The sequence below is a fragment of the Emydura macquarii genome, unplaced genomic scaffold (genome assembly GCF_026122565.2).
Source record: "Emydura macquarii macquarii isolate MOO-44397 ecotype Brisbane River unplaced genomic scaffold, CSIRO-AGI_Emac_v2 contig_1230, whole genome shotgun sequence".
NCBI classification, from domain to species: domain Eukaryota; kingdom Metazoa; phylum Chordata; order Testudines; family Chelidae; genus Emydura; species Emydura macquarii.
In genome coordinates this window covers 14,640,497-14,654,744 of record NW_027131367.1, presented here as the reverse complement: position 1 = coordinate 14,654,744, position 14,248 = coordinate 14,640,497, and positions in this window count along the sequence as shown.

Sequence of the window (14,248 nt, the reverse complement as noted above, 5' to 3'; positions counted from 1 at the left end):
TTGAAAATCAGGAATACAGTACCTGCAGCACAGACATTTGCATATAGAGAGAGAAAATACTACAGGGGCGTGCAATAACAGACAATATCCAGAGGGGGATTGGAGACCGAGAAATAGACAGACTGAAAAAGTGTGTGTATATATCAGTGTGTCTCTCTTTCTCTTCTCCTTCATCGGTTTGTCTGTCTGTGTACACTCTTGCAGAGAGAGAGAGAGAGATCAGACAGTTTCAGACTGATGGAGAGGCAGATGCAGCAGGCAGACAGAGAGAGAGAACCAGTGTGAAAGACAGGCCCATAGGTATACACAAGGAATAAATAACTGGTGCCCTGGGAAGTGCGGCTAGCCACACAGTGCAGTATGATTTGTTTTCTGAAGCAAGGTCCGTGCAGGGCTCACCACCGCGGGCTGCTGGAGCACATGTGCGCCACGAAGCAGAGAATGTTATCATGTGCATGTAACCCAGCTGTGTGCAGGGGACGCTGTGATAGCAAGCATGTACTGTGGAGTGCACTCTGTGCGTTGCTATAGCCTACATAACCTAGGAGCAAAGAGCAGGATCTAGTACAGCAGTTAGAACGACAGCTTGACTCTAGAATTAAGTCTGCTGTGCTAGATGTGATCCCCAAAGTATCTGAGTACCTGTCAATCTTCAAGGCATCTCCCTGAGAGAGAGACGTGCCATTATTCCCATTCTAAAGGCAGGGAACAGAGGCCACGGAGACCAAGTGATTCACGCAAGGTCACACAGGAAGTCTGGGGGAGCAGTGGGAATTGAATTCCTGTCTAGGGACTCATAGCCTAGCCCCCTAACCACTGGACCATCCTCCAGAGCAACAGATGCTCTCTAAAGCAGTTTTCCTTGAGTTTACTGTGGTGCATTGCTGTGACTGCATGTCTTGCGCTGCTTGCCTTTTCCCCTTGGTTGCTTTAGCAATTCCTTGTTGCTTCCGGTGGCATTTCATGTTCTTCCTTTTCTCTTTTGGGTCCTGTCTCTGTTGTTGAGGGCCACCCGGGACTTTTCTGATCAGCAGCAGTATGGAGAAGATAGAGGAATGGGTGTGGTGGAACAACTCTTCCCCCACTGGTGAGACAAAGTGTTTTCTTTAGCCCATCAAAAGGAGACTATGGGGCATTTGATTTGCACAGGAAGAGAGACTCCCAACTACACCTGTATTGCCAACCCCATGCATTTAAAAATCAGTCAGGCCTCCAAAAATCATGAGATTGGCTTTAAAATCATGAGATTTCAAGGAGTGGTACGCTTTGGTGGGGTTGATTTGCCTTCTGTTTTTTGAGCTTCTGGGGGTTGAATTTTCAAACTTTTCTCCACAGCTATGAGAGCTAGAAACCTACTTTTATTTTTCTTTCTTTCTGGAAATCTGAGATTTTCACAAAATCACAAGACCCCGGGAACTGGAGCCTTAACAAAAATGCTAAATATCTCATGAATCGTGACAAAATCATGAGTTGGCAATGCTGATTTAAAATTAAAATTACATTTAAACATTTAATTTAAAAATGCTGCAGAATTCAGTACATTTATATATTCAGTAATTACATCTTCCTGTTAAAAATGTAGGAAATCATGCCCTGAATCAATTTCTAAATTAGAGAGAAAAATCAATTTTAGTGCAACCTTAAACATATTGAAAAATGAGAAATTGCACTTATAGAAAATATGAAAGTGCATGCAAATAATCTAGGATGAATGTATGGTCTGTTTCACTGTTCCCCAAGTATAGCCCCCTACTGTACTCCTCTGATAGCCCGGGTAGCTGGCTGCTCAAAATCAGCCCCCAGGTGATCCGCCTCCATGCTCCATGCTGGGGAAAGCTTTTCAACTTTAGTCTCACCAATATTACGGAGTCTCCCAGGATCACTCTGGGCATTTCAACATCCCCCATTGGAATCTTCTAGTCTAGAAAGAAAGTCTCTGCTTACAGCCTTCTGTACAGGCCATAACTCCTAGCTGCGGAAGGTGGCGAGTGGCACAGTGGGATAGCTACCCATAGTGCACTGGTCTCAGTGATCATGCTAGAGCACCAACCATGGAGGCGCTTCACCGACAAGCGTGTTGTGTGTTTTTTGATCATCGGCATAGCTTGTGCCGACAGAACTCCGTAGTGTAGACAAGGCCTTAAAGCCCCAGTTTCTGGAGGCAAATGAGTACGTGAGAACCTCAGCTTTCATTTAAAAAAAAAGTTTCTAACCCTGTTGGTTGCAGAGAAAAGCTTAAAAATGAGACCTGCATTCAAAGGCTCAAAAATATTTTAAAGATCCCGTGATTTTTAAGCCAATCTCGTTATTAGAATTAATTTATTCATTTGTATTACTGTGGTGCCTAGGAGTCCCAGGCATGGAGCAGGACTCCATTGTACCAGGTGCTGTACAAACACAGAACAAAAAGACAAATCCCTGCCCCAAAGAGCTTACCATCCATATTCCATGATTCTGGGGAATCGGACCCATTTTTTGAGCATTTGGGGTTGGCAGTACTGCAGTTGCCACTTTTCTGTGTGTGAATCTCTCAGGCAGCAACATGATGGAGGAAAATTTTGTAAAAACAAGAGCATGTGATTGTAAAACCAGAATAAAAATGGGACATACAGATGGGCTGGTAATGGATTGAACTTGATTCCCTGGTCTTGGTCACATGCATGAGTCAGGGGTACATCATGTGGTGCCCCTGTCACATGGCAGTGGTAATTTTCCATGGTTTCCAGTGGGTATTGTACAACAACAGGCAGGGGGACTCCAGGCAGGTGTACAGTACATGAAACTACTTTTAACTCATTTTAAAAAACTGAGTTTAAGATGACACTGTCTCTTTAAAATCCTGAAGCTTGGTTATGCTACTATCCAATCAGCATTTTCTTTTAATTCTCACGTGTCATTGCAATATTATTTTGCAAGGTAGTAAAATTAGTATTGGGTGTGAAATATATGTACCGCATCGTTTAGCATCTTCAGGCAGGGCCCCCACATGGGAGAAGGGGGAAAAGGGTACACTTTACCAGAGCCCAGAAGCCCTGGGGGGCCCGGCCCAGGCTGCAACCCCCATTACCATGAGGAAAACATTTTTCGTGGCTCATGAGATTGTATGTCTGGGATGTGGGATTGTGGTATGTGTGTGGGAGGGGGCCCGTGTAACAAGTTTGTACTGGGCCCGAAAAAATTATGCTTGGGCCCTGCCTTCAGGGCCTGATTTGTCACATTGTCAGCCCAATCCAGCTCGTGCGTTTTCCCATTCACTTCATTAGGAGATGGATCAGCTCATGGGGGGTCATATATATCTTTGCAAACTAGGTACCAAATGAGTGGAATGATGGTCCACTGGTTAGCATGCTAGCTGGAGACCTGGGTTCAGTTTCTGGATCTGCCACTGACTCTCCCTGTGACCTTGCGAGAATCACTTGGCCTCTGTGCCTCAGTTTCTCTCCAGGCACTTCACTTCCCTTCTTTGTTTTTCCTTGTTCCATTTAGGTGTGGTCACTTTCCATCCAGCATCATTTATCTTCCTAGTCCCCTTCCCTCATTCACTCTCTGCTCTGCATTTTTTAGGTAGGCCCCCCCATCTCTCTCTCTCTCCATCTGTTCCTGCCATTCTCCATTTCAGAACTCGGCTCCCCTCTCCTCAGCATCCTCCCCTCTTTACTGTCTCTCTGCTCTGTCTCCCGTCTTGCCATCTTGCCCCGTCTGAACCAGAGCGCAGTCCGCCAGCGATTCTGCCAAGGCTGCCTCTGTCGTGGGCTGGAAATGACAGGATGCTGACCTGCCTGAAGTCAGGGAGTAGAGAGGTCAGAGTCTTGTCAGTTTCAGGCTGCTTTGGAGACAGCCAGTGCAGCTCCTTGCTCAGCTTCAGCACAGCAGTACAAGATCAAGTGCATTCTAGGGCATCCTCCGTCTTCCCCCCCGCAGGAGGGGCTGAAGCGATGCCGACATGCATTGTGGTCCCGTTTAACCACTGCTCTTCCCCAGGCCCGTATTCCCTCTCCAGCTTCCCAGCTTCAGTAGTCTATCCTCTTTCTCTTCCCTTTCTCCACCAGCTCCATTGCCTCTTCCACTGCCTTTGCCCTTCTATGTTGCCTCTTCTGTTCCATGGATATGCTGGGAGCAGTGTGAAAACTACATGGCTCCTGATCTGAGAGTGGGAAGGCAGCTCAAGCCAAGACTTCAACTCCCAACAGCTTTGAGTCTACCCGTTAGATTCCTGTGCATTGCTGCCCAGTTTGATAAATGCCTTTAACTCTAGTTCTCAGGATGAAGCACTTCTCTTGGGAATGCTGCAGTCCTGACTTCGAGTGCCATCCCTTGCAACTTTGTGCTACAGGCTGTCAAGCCATAGGTCCCTGTAGGCGGGTGCAGGGCCATTCTCCTGACTCACCCTGACAGCCAGAACAGGGGAGTCTCATTAGCTCCATTAAAGGTGGAGAGTCTCTTTGAGATGACAGAGAATTCAAGGAGCGGAGAACAATTGGTCCTGCAGTGAGAAATCCGACCAGCCCTCTCCGAAAGGAGTTTTGAGCTAATGTCTATACATGCAGCCCTATCTTAGGCCTGTGTTACTATAATTAAGAATCCCCAGGGAAGGGGAGAGCGTGAGGACTCTCCACTATGTGCATGGTGTGTTAGGCATGATGTGAGAATGCAGCCTCTTTCCATTTCCATATCTGAATCAGTGTGCCTGAAGAGTGTTGTGAGAGGAGGGTGGTGGTCTTTTGTCTGCAGGGGTGGGTTTCCCAGTCCCAGGACCCCTCTTGTTCCTGCTTCCCACCCCAGACAGTGCTGGTGCCCTCTGGATGGAAAAACCGTTGCTCATTGTCGCTGCTCTTTTTACTCTGGGATCTTCAGCTTTTCTCCTCTAATGCTGCTGAGACTAAGCCCTCTGGCTTCTAGAACAGATTGCACGCATTACCCACAGTGCCTTGCAGCGCAGTTTCTCTCTCTCTCGACTATAACCCTGCTGTTGATGGGGAAGGACTGGGGTGAAAAGGAATTTAACAAGACTTTAGGAAATGAGAGAGGCTTTAAGGAGCTCTCGCCACAGCCAGGCACCCTGGAAAGGAGAGATTTTGCCTAAAGCCCATTTAAATGCCATTGACTCGTTGGTTTCCTTTCTCTGTCATTACTGATCACCAAGAGATTCGTGTGTAAACTGCAGTTCAAGTTCTGCCCTGGCTTACACTGAGCTCTGTGGGGATGCAAAGGTATAACACCTGAGGCAGAATGTGCCCGTGTCTATGTGAGTTGTCTGATGCCGCTTGAGTTTCAAGCTTGAGTTTCAAGGAACACCCACAGAGGGTCAAAGCAACATGCAAAAGTCAGTGCAGCCCCTGCAGAGCGTGCCAGATGCTGTGACATTAGCTGCTTCGCCCTCCCTTTTTTTGCAGACGTAACTTCGCTGCAGCAACATTCTGGTATCTCTCTGGGCTGGATCCCTCGCCTGCTCTGTTTGCTCTTCCTGCAGCTTGTGTGCCGCTGGGCCAGCTCTGCAGAGCCCTGTATCTCTACACATACAGAGCAGGGAGCAGAACCCCCATTGGAGGTTGTCCTGCAGGAGACAGCCCAGTGCCGTGAAGCAGCGTGAAGAGTACCGCAAGGAGAGGGTGGAACATACACAGATTATGCTGTGGTTCGGATGGGCTCCTCGGTCTGGCTAAGCACCAGCTGCCAGGTGGGTGTAAATGTGGAAGGATGCACAGAAATCCTTCCCCATCCCAGGCCACCAAGCCACCGTCCTCGGCTCACTGAAGTTCGTGCCTTCTGTGATGCCCGCAAAAAGTTATGCACTAATCATTTTAACTGGAAACACACATACTAGTCACCCCCTGCTGGGAGCTTCCCAGCACGTCTCCTCCTTCTGTGCCTGTCTTGAGTAGAACGTGAGCAGGCAGAAAGGACGCAGAGCTGAGCACATTGTCATTGCCTAGAAATTAGAAGAAGAAATCCCTTCTGCATGTGATTAGTGCGGGAGGGTGGGGAAATCACACCCTCCAACATCTGAGAGAGGCTTGAAGCCTTCTGGTTTCTGAAGCCAGACCGACCAAATCTGTTCACCTTCCTCTATAGCCTGTGGGTGCGGGTCACTTGCCAGGGTTATCTGGGTCACTGAATCATTTCCCTGCCATTGCAGAGGACTGGGACATCAATACACCTCTCTCCCTCCCATTCTCTGCCTGTGGCACATGATGGTCTAGTCTCCTGTGGGCTGTAATGCTTTGGTCTAAGTTTGGTTGTTGGGTTTAGTGTGCAGGTGCTGGCTGCTGTGGGTGGCCTGTAATTTGCAGGAGGTCAGACAAGATGACGGGGTGGTCCCTTCTGGCCATGAACTCTGTGATTTTGTGTTGCTGTAGTGCAAATGCTGTCTATAGAGCCTTGTGATGGAGGCACAGGGACCGCAAGGACGAATGGCGCTGACATGGGGCATGGCGGGATCCTTGGTAGTTTATTCAGCTGGCCGTCCCAGGAGTAAGTTGGGTGCTAAATACACAATTTGCCAACCCACACCAACTTCATATGGGCTCCCTCATTCCCGGGGGCAGGTGAGTCCACCCACTCCAGCTGCCTGCACATGGAAGAGCCTGGCAGAATAGATGAGCCAGAAGGACAATAATTTAAGGGCTTGTCTAGGTGAGATTGCTGCACTGGTTTAACCCAAGAGATCACTTTAAACCCATGTAGGTAGAGGAGTACAAAGCTCTGGGTGAACATCCTCACTGTGCTTTAACCAGGCTTTTCGAAGTGTGCCTTCAGTTGATTGGGAACAGGTTTAAACTGAATTAGCTTCAGCCTCCGTTAAACTGGAATAGACGTGTCCACACAGGGGTTTGCACCAGTTTAACTAAATGGCTTTAAAAACCAACATGACTTTCCCACGTCAACAAGGCTTTGCCTGTGGCTTTGTGGGATCAACAGGGGAAGGAAATTCCAGGGGTAACGACCCTCCAGTGAGAACACCCAGCTCCCAGGTTCAGGTGTTTAAGTCAAGCGGCGTTAGTAAGAGCACCCAGCCTTCGCTGCAGCTCTGGGAAGAGTGCTGACCAAACAGACAGCAGGGATCTCGGCCACATAGGGCTTTAGAAATCCCGAGTGAAATCCTGACCGGGATGCCAGTCAGTGCAGCTCCACAGAATACCCCCAAGAGGCAGCAGCCATGTCCTGAGTTAGCTGCAAATTCTGGTCTTCAGAGGTAGGTCCTTGCAAGGATCCAGCTGGGAGGTGACAAAGGCAGTACGGCTGCATCACAGAGCAACAGGGTGCAGAAATGGGGGAATAGTGCTGGGGAGGCGGGAAGAGCAGCCCGAGGACCCTGGGAAGCAGGTAATGTACTGTCGCACCCAGCGCCAGAGCTGAGCATCAGCATCACCCCAGCAGCGTAGGTCCGGCTGGGAAGGACGGAAGAGAGTGACTGGGGAAGTGCAGTAAACTGCTGACCTCTTTAACATGTATGCATCTGGAAAGTCCCCCTGGAATGAGCTGTCATCCGATGTTCTGGAGACTAACAGCTTAGTCAGCTTTGGAAAAGAGAGGATTGGAGCCTCTACGGAAAGTCTTGTGGAATAAAGGAACCGGCTGGGCACCTGAGGCCCTGACACACTCTGCGTTGCAGCAGGCAGGATGATGGAGGGCCAGGGTAAATGTTTCAACTAGTCCCTTGAACTCCCCATCGTGGGAAGAGCCCTGGATGCCTCTGGCTTTGTGGAAGGTTGGATTTGCACAGACAGGAAGGAGGAAGGGAGAGTTGTGGCAACCTTCTTAGCGAGTTATTATTACAGATGCAGCACCCACCCGTTCTGAGAACTGAAGTGAAACCACCAGCTTCCCATACGGAGATTGGGGGAACTGAAACTTTGTGGTTAAGCACAGAGGGTTAGGGTAGGGACACTCAGAAAATGGGGTGGTAGATAGATAGATAGATAGATAGATAGAAGGGGTGCATGGGGATGGATAGATTAGATCATGTGGGACAGGATTATGAACCCAGGCGTTGCTGCTAAACATCTTGGGCCCTGATTAGCCTCCGATTTCTCCTCCCTCATCTCAGGCTCCAGGCTGCCATGTGAAGCATTTCCCGCAAATGTCCCTCCGCAGTTAGTACCTCCCTGCTGCCTTCGCTCACGTCTGTGCATGGTGCTGGCATAGCAGCACCCCTTCTTCTGTGTGGCCAGCTAATCTGCCCCCTCTTGGAGCCCTAGTGAAACAACAAAGGGAAGGTCCTCAGCTGATCCAAGCACCGATACCGTCTCGGGTGTCCAGGAACCTGATCCAGGTGTTGCTGCGATGCCCCACCCTGAGTCCCCAGCAGTCATAAATGCAGCCTTTGTCAGGGTCGGACAGCTCGGCCGTGGTGACAGGATTATTGGGAAACAAGCCAGCGCTTTCAACAGAATTCTCTTTGTTGCAACTTGACTTTGTGAAGCTGGTCTGATCCTGGCAGGGGGAATGTGGGAAAGCCAGCCTGCTCATAGATTCATGTCATCTTGCATTCGGTGCCAGCACATGAACCAACACTGTCAAGGAACCTAGCTCAGGTTCAAAGACAAGCCCCGTTTCTTATTCAGATCACATTACCCAGGCTCCCCATAAAGATTCATTGATTCATATCTTAAAAAGAAAAGCCTGCAGAACCCATTAAGGCTGGCTTTCCACTCCATCCCTGCTCTCCAGGTCTAGGGCAGGAAGCATTAACGAGGCTGCTCACATCACCTTGCTTTTGAACCGGGTCTCTCTCCACGTCAGTCAAGTTTGTTTGGAACTGATCTGCTGCATCCCCATACAACAAGTTTCGTAAAATGAGTTCATTGAGCTCTTTGGGCTGGTTCCACCTGCGGAAAAATGTCATTTCTTCATTCCAAAGAATGGCCAGAAATAATGTCTATTAAATGAGCATAGCCAGATCTTCAGCCAGTGTACATCAGTGTAAATCCACCAGCTACGGCAATTTATACCTGCTGAAGACCAAGACCCAGTAACTGGGGAAGGCATTCCATCCACAGTGCAGGTTCTGCACTGAATTCTTTTGCAGGTGTGACTTCTTGGTCAGGATACCCAGATTTGTGAGCCCCCATGTGACCCCTCTCAGCCTCAGTAAGTGAGAGTTTTGCTGCTGCTAAGCTACTTGTCAGCTCCCTGACACACCAGCTCATCAGCCTCGCCAGCAAATTCTTCCGGACTCTGCCAGGCCAAACCTTGCCTGACAGGTAACAATCAGCGGCCTCCAATCCCTGAGTTCCCCAGAGACATTTCTCAGATGTGCCCAGTCCCTCTCACTGGACACTCGCAGAAGTTATTAGTTCACTGCCTCCAAAGAGACAGAACACACACCAGTCTGTTTGGTTAGGTCAGGACTCCCTCTCTAGTTTAATACACAGCACTCAGATGGTTTTGTGATAAAACAAGGATACATTTATTACGAAGAATAGAGCTTTAAGTGATACAAAGAAGAACCATCAAAGAGGTTATGACAACTTGAGATTTAATGCTGGGACAGGAAGGTAGGCTGGGTCCCTTGTCAGGGATAAGCGTTCGGCCAGAGGTAGTGACTGGGGTGGGGCAGGTTCATTGAGCACATGCTTCATGTTCAGATTTAATGATGTGACGGCATGTCAAAAAAAAACGTTCCTAAAAAACTGTTGGAGTCAAGCACAATCTAGTGTCCTGGGACAAGGCATTAGGCTCTATACTGCGATGAATTCTTCACCGCCACTTCAGTCCCACTAGAAGAGAAACTAGAGATGTTACAGAAAGGTTTCTTTTTTCACACTCCCCGTGGGCCCGATCCTGCCAGCGTGACAGAGCTGCGTGCGGGTTGGGTCCCAGGTTAAAATCCAAGTACAGGAAATGAGGTTGCTTGGTGAATAAGGTTTAGATGGACTTGGTGGGGGTAGTGGGGTTTTTTTTACTGACATTTTCCTGAAATTCTTTCTAGTTGTTTATATGCTAGTTTCACTTGGAAATGATACAGCCACTGAGTGACTATTACTCGTGCTGCTTTAAGAATCCTGTGACATTGTAGTTCATATGAGAGAGGCGCTCATTGTTTGTACCCAGAACTGGATTTGAATCCAGATTTCTCTAAAGCTGAAGGCTGCATGAATCTGTGGTTCTGACTTGACCGATTACAGAAATAGATCCCGTTCTTGATGTGTGGGTTTGGATCTAGGTTTGAAATCCTACCAAGATTGGGGGGGTTGTATGCGATGTCCTCTTCAGTTAAAAGACATTGTTAAAGCCGATTTTACAAGCGGACACTGTGTGATATTTTCAAACAGAACAATACAAACAACACAGCATGGTGCTGTACTCAAAAGTTCCCCTAAAGCCAATGGGATTTCAGGGTGAATAAGGAATGTAGGAGCTGCCCTCCTTGTGGTGTTTTACAGGGTTTAATAAAGGGTAGAGTAGGGTATAAATGACAGAAGGCAATGGGGTAAAGGCCTGCTTTGAGCAGGGGGTTGGACTAGATGACCTCCTGTGATTCTATGATTCTATGAAAGGCACCGTACGTGCCCTGCATGTAGATATGTACGTGAAAGGAGAAGCGGTCATTCTGCTTTGTGTGAGCCGGACTTTTGAACATGGAGGAGTCTCCCTGGCCGTTGTGAGTTGCCATTTTGCACTTCAGTTCAGGATGCAGAATGGGGCAAGTTGAGTCACTGTGGTCTGTCAGTCGGTCTGCGGCTACTGCCAAAAAGGTTTTCAGCGAGATAAGTAACATGCAGTAGTTACCTCACTGTAACATCCCAGTGCAGACGAGGCCCCTGGAGCGTTTCCTGCGAGATAGTTAGGTGAGGCCCTCACTATTCCTCTGCCCATGGCTGCCCTCGCCTACTTTTCCTCATGGCAGAAACTCCAGGGCTTGTCTGCACTAGCATTTTGCAGCAGGATCGCTCATGTGTTAGTTGGCCTGTGGTAAAACACACCTTCTTTTAGCAATGAGAGCAAAGCCTAAATGTGTGTGTCTCCTGCCTTTGTCTCTCCTATGGAGGCTTCTTTCTTCATTGCTTTTCTGAACCTGAAATAAAAGTCACCTGGCCTAGGAAATACATGGTTAGCAGGGGAAGGTGAAATGGGCTGGGGCCTAAGCTAAGCATGTGCTTATAAGACCAACGGCAGAAAGAAAGAACTAAGAGGTGTGAGCAGGGCCCCACATGGGGGTAGGGGGAAGGGTACACTTTACTGGAGCCTGGAGGGGCTGCAACTCCCATTACCATGAGGAAAATGTTTTCATGGCTCCTGAGATTGTATGTCTGGGATGAGGGATTGTGGGATGTGTGTGGAAGGAGGCCCGTGTGACAAGTTTGTACTGGGCCTGAAAAAATTATGCTTGGGCCCTGGGTGTGGGGAAGGGAGAAGACGTGGCTGCAGGTTTTCAGATGCGTTTTGAAAAGGGGAAAAGGTCTGAGAAGGAGAAGGCTCGTCTGGAGGACAGGAGCGGCGGAGGGGAAGGCGCTCACATCACTCTTGAGACTATATGAAGGGACAGAGAAAAGAGGAGGGGAGTAGGGATGGACAAGGTCTAACAGATCAGCTGGCAGGAACAAGTCCTTGGGGAATTACATGCAGTCTGCAGCTTGTCGGATTATCCGCGAGGAAGGGAGAGGCGAGGAGAGGGCAGGCTATGGAGAGAGGAGTGAAGCCAGGATTCAGAGCTTTGTAGGCACAGAAAGGGGAGTGGGAAGGGGTGGGAAAGAAGGAGTCTGGAGCAGTGTACCCAGAGACAGGGGGAAAGCAGGGTGGAGCACCTAGAGACTGGTGTGATGGGCGCTGGAGGGCAGCGGTTCTCAACCACTGGTGCATGTACCCCTGGGGGGTAGGCAAAGGTCTTCCGTCAGCTCATCTAGATATTTGCCTAGTTTTACAACAGGCTCCGTAAAGAGCGCTAGCGAAGTCAGCACAAACTAAAATTTCATACCGACAACGACGTGTTTATCCTGCTCTATACACTGTGCACTGGAATGTATGTCCAATATTTATATCCTAGCTGATTTATTTGAGAATGATATGGTAAAAAGGAGAAAGCCAGCCATGTTTCAGCACGAGTGCGCTGTGACCCTTTTGCACCTTTATGTCTGATGTGGTACGCAAGTCGTTCGAAGTGAGGTGAAACATGGGGCACGCAAGACAAAGCCTGAAAGGGGAACAGTAGTTTCTGGGAAGGTTGAGAGTCGCTGCTGTAGGGAACGCTAAGGCAGGTAGGTAGGAGGGATAGTAGATAAGTACGGCAGGGACAGAAGGCAGCATATAACCCTTATGTCCAGAGCCAGCAGTTTGGGGAGAGGAGGCCTGTGTGATGGTGTGTGCGTGTGAGAGTGTGTGTGCGTGTGAGGCTGGGTGCAGGACAGGATCACTACACAGAGGGGACAGTTGGCTCTGGCCTGTCATATCAGGGGCTGGCCCATTACATGAGAATGGGGTGAAAAGCCTACCCCAGTTAACAGCCAAAGTTAACTGGCTGCCCTGCCCCCTCCTATCCGAAGATCAGAGGAATGTGTCCTCGTTTGTTGCCCATTAATTACGTCTGATCCTGCTCTAATCCCCTCTAAAACCAGTCATGAGAGCCTGCAGGTGACCGACTGACTGGAAAACAACCTGCTGGCGGTGGCTTGCACGCCAGCCCCGGGACCAGACGGGACGGAGCCGCTCTGCCACTGCCCCCTCGGTAGCGCGGAGGATGGGGTCGGCCTGCTGCTTTTTGTGGTGATGGAGGAAGAGCCATGTGCACCACCCTCCTGGTCATCAGCACCCTGGCCCTCCTGCTGCGACGCCACTTCTTCAACAGGGTCGAACCGTACGTCCTTCCCCATCTCTCTTTGCCCTGTGGCAGCTGGCGGTACATAGGGCGGAGGGGGAGGGCAGGGGGAGGACCTGTGGGGAGGGGGCACGGGAGCTGGCTCTTTCTAAGAAGCCCAGCTGCATCGGCACCGTCTAATATGCTTGGAAATTTAGGGGTCGGCTGCCACAGGGGACAGTGATTTTTGCTAGTGCTCAGCACCTTATCTAAGGTTATGAGTAGTTTCCATGTAATGTCCTCTATTGTACCAGATAGAGGGGGGCTGCACCTCTCTGGCACCTGTTATAGAGGGCTATAGGCCTGATTTCCAGTGTAAATCAGGAGTATCTCCACTGAGAGCCACACCACTGTATAACTGGTGTCAGGATCAGGCCCCATACATGCTTGGCCTCTGTTATCTAACCAGCTCTTTCCTTCTCTGACTCAGATAATCCTGGTCTGTGATCCCTGAATCTTTTTTATAGGCCTCGTTAGCACAATTTTTGGCTTGGTGGGGCAGGGCTGTGTGCTCATAACTCCTGAGCCCTTTTCAGATGTCAGGAAAATGTGCATAGATCAAGAGTGTAAGTCTGTTTCCTTTCCATAATGTGCATGCACAATGCCATGATTCAGAGTATTTGTTAATCCAGATGGCTTTTTACGGACATTAACCCGCGTTTGCACTTGTTTACTGTGATTGGTAAAGCTGTGGCTAGCATTGCCATGCATATAAATGTTGTGTTGGTGTGCGCTGGGAATGACATTCAGCTGCCTGCCACTACTGACATATACCGGCAGAACTGCATTTCCAAAGGAGCCTTCATCTGTGTTCTACATATCTGGTCCCGAAGTGCTGAGTGTGCATCCTCAAATCCCCCTGAAGCTAATGAGAGCTGAGAGCTCTCAAGGGATCTCACAGGATCAAGCTCTGAGTGTGCCAACGTGCAAACCTGCTGGTGCAAGATTGTGCTGCCACTTCTAGTGCAGTGCAGTGACATTTTCTGGCAACATGCAAATGTCCCTTCTGTGCAGTGGGGGTTATTTTTTAGTGCAGTCTCCACAAAGAGGTGATGTTGGCAATGAGCATTTAATAGCTGAGGCTGAGATTCTGCCACGCTGACTTACTTACTTATTCCATGAGTAGCCACACTCCAGTCAATGTGAGGGTCGCTATGTAGTTCTACAGACACGTGCAGCAGGGGTCTGTTTTGTACAGTGAGACCTGCCTATGCAATGCTGAGCACCTGTAAAGCCTATTGATTTCAATAGTGTTGTTATCTGTATTACAGTAGAGTCTGGAAGCCCCAGCTGCAATCAGGGCCTCATGGTGCCAGGTGCTGTACAAACACTATGAGAGACAGCCCCCGCCCTAAAGAGCTACACTCCAAAGAGCGTGCAGATGGGAAGTGAGTTGTCCAAGGTCACCCAGCAGCAGATCTGGGACTAGAACCCAAACCTTCTAACTCGCAGCAT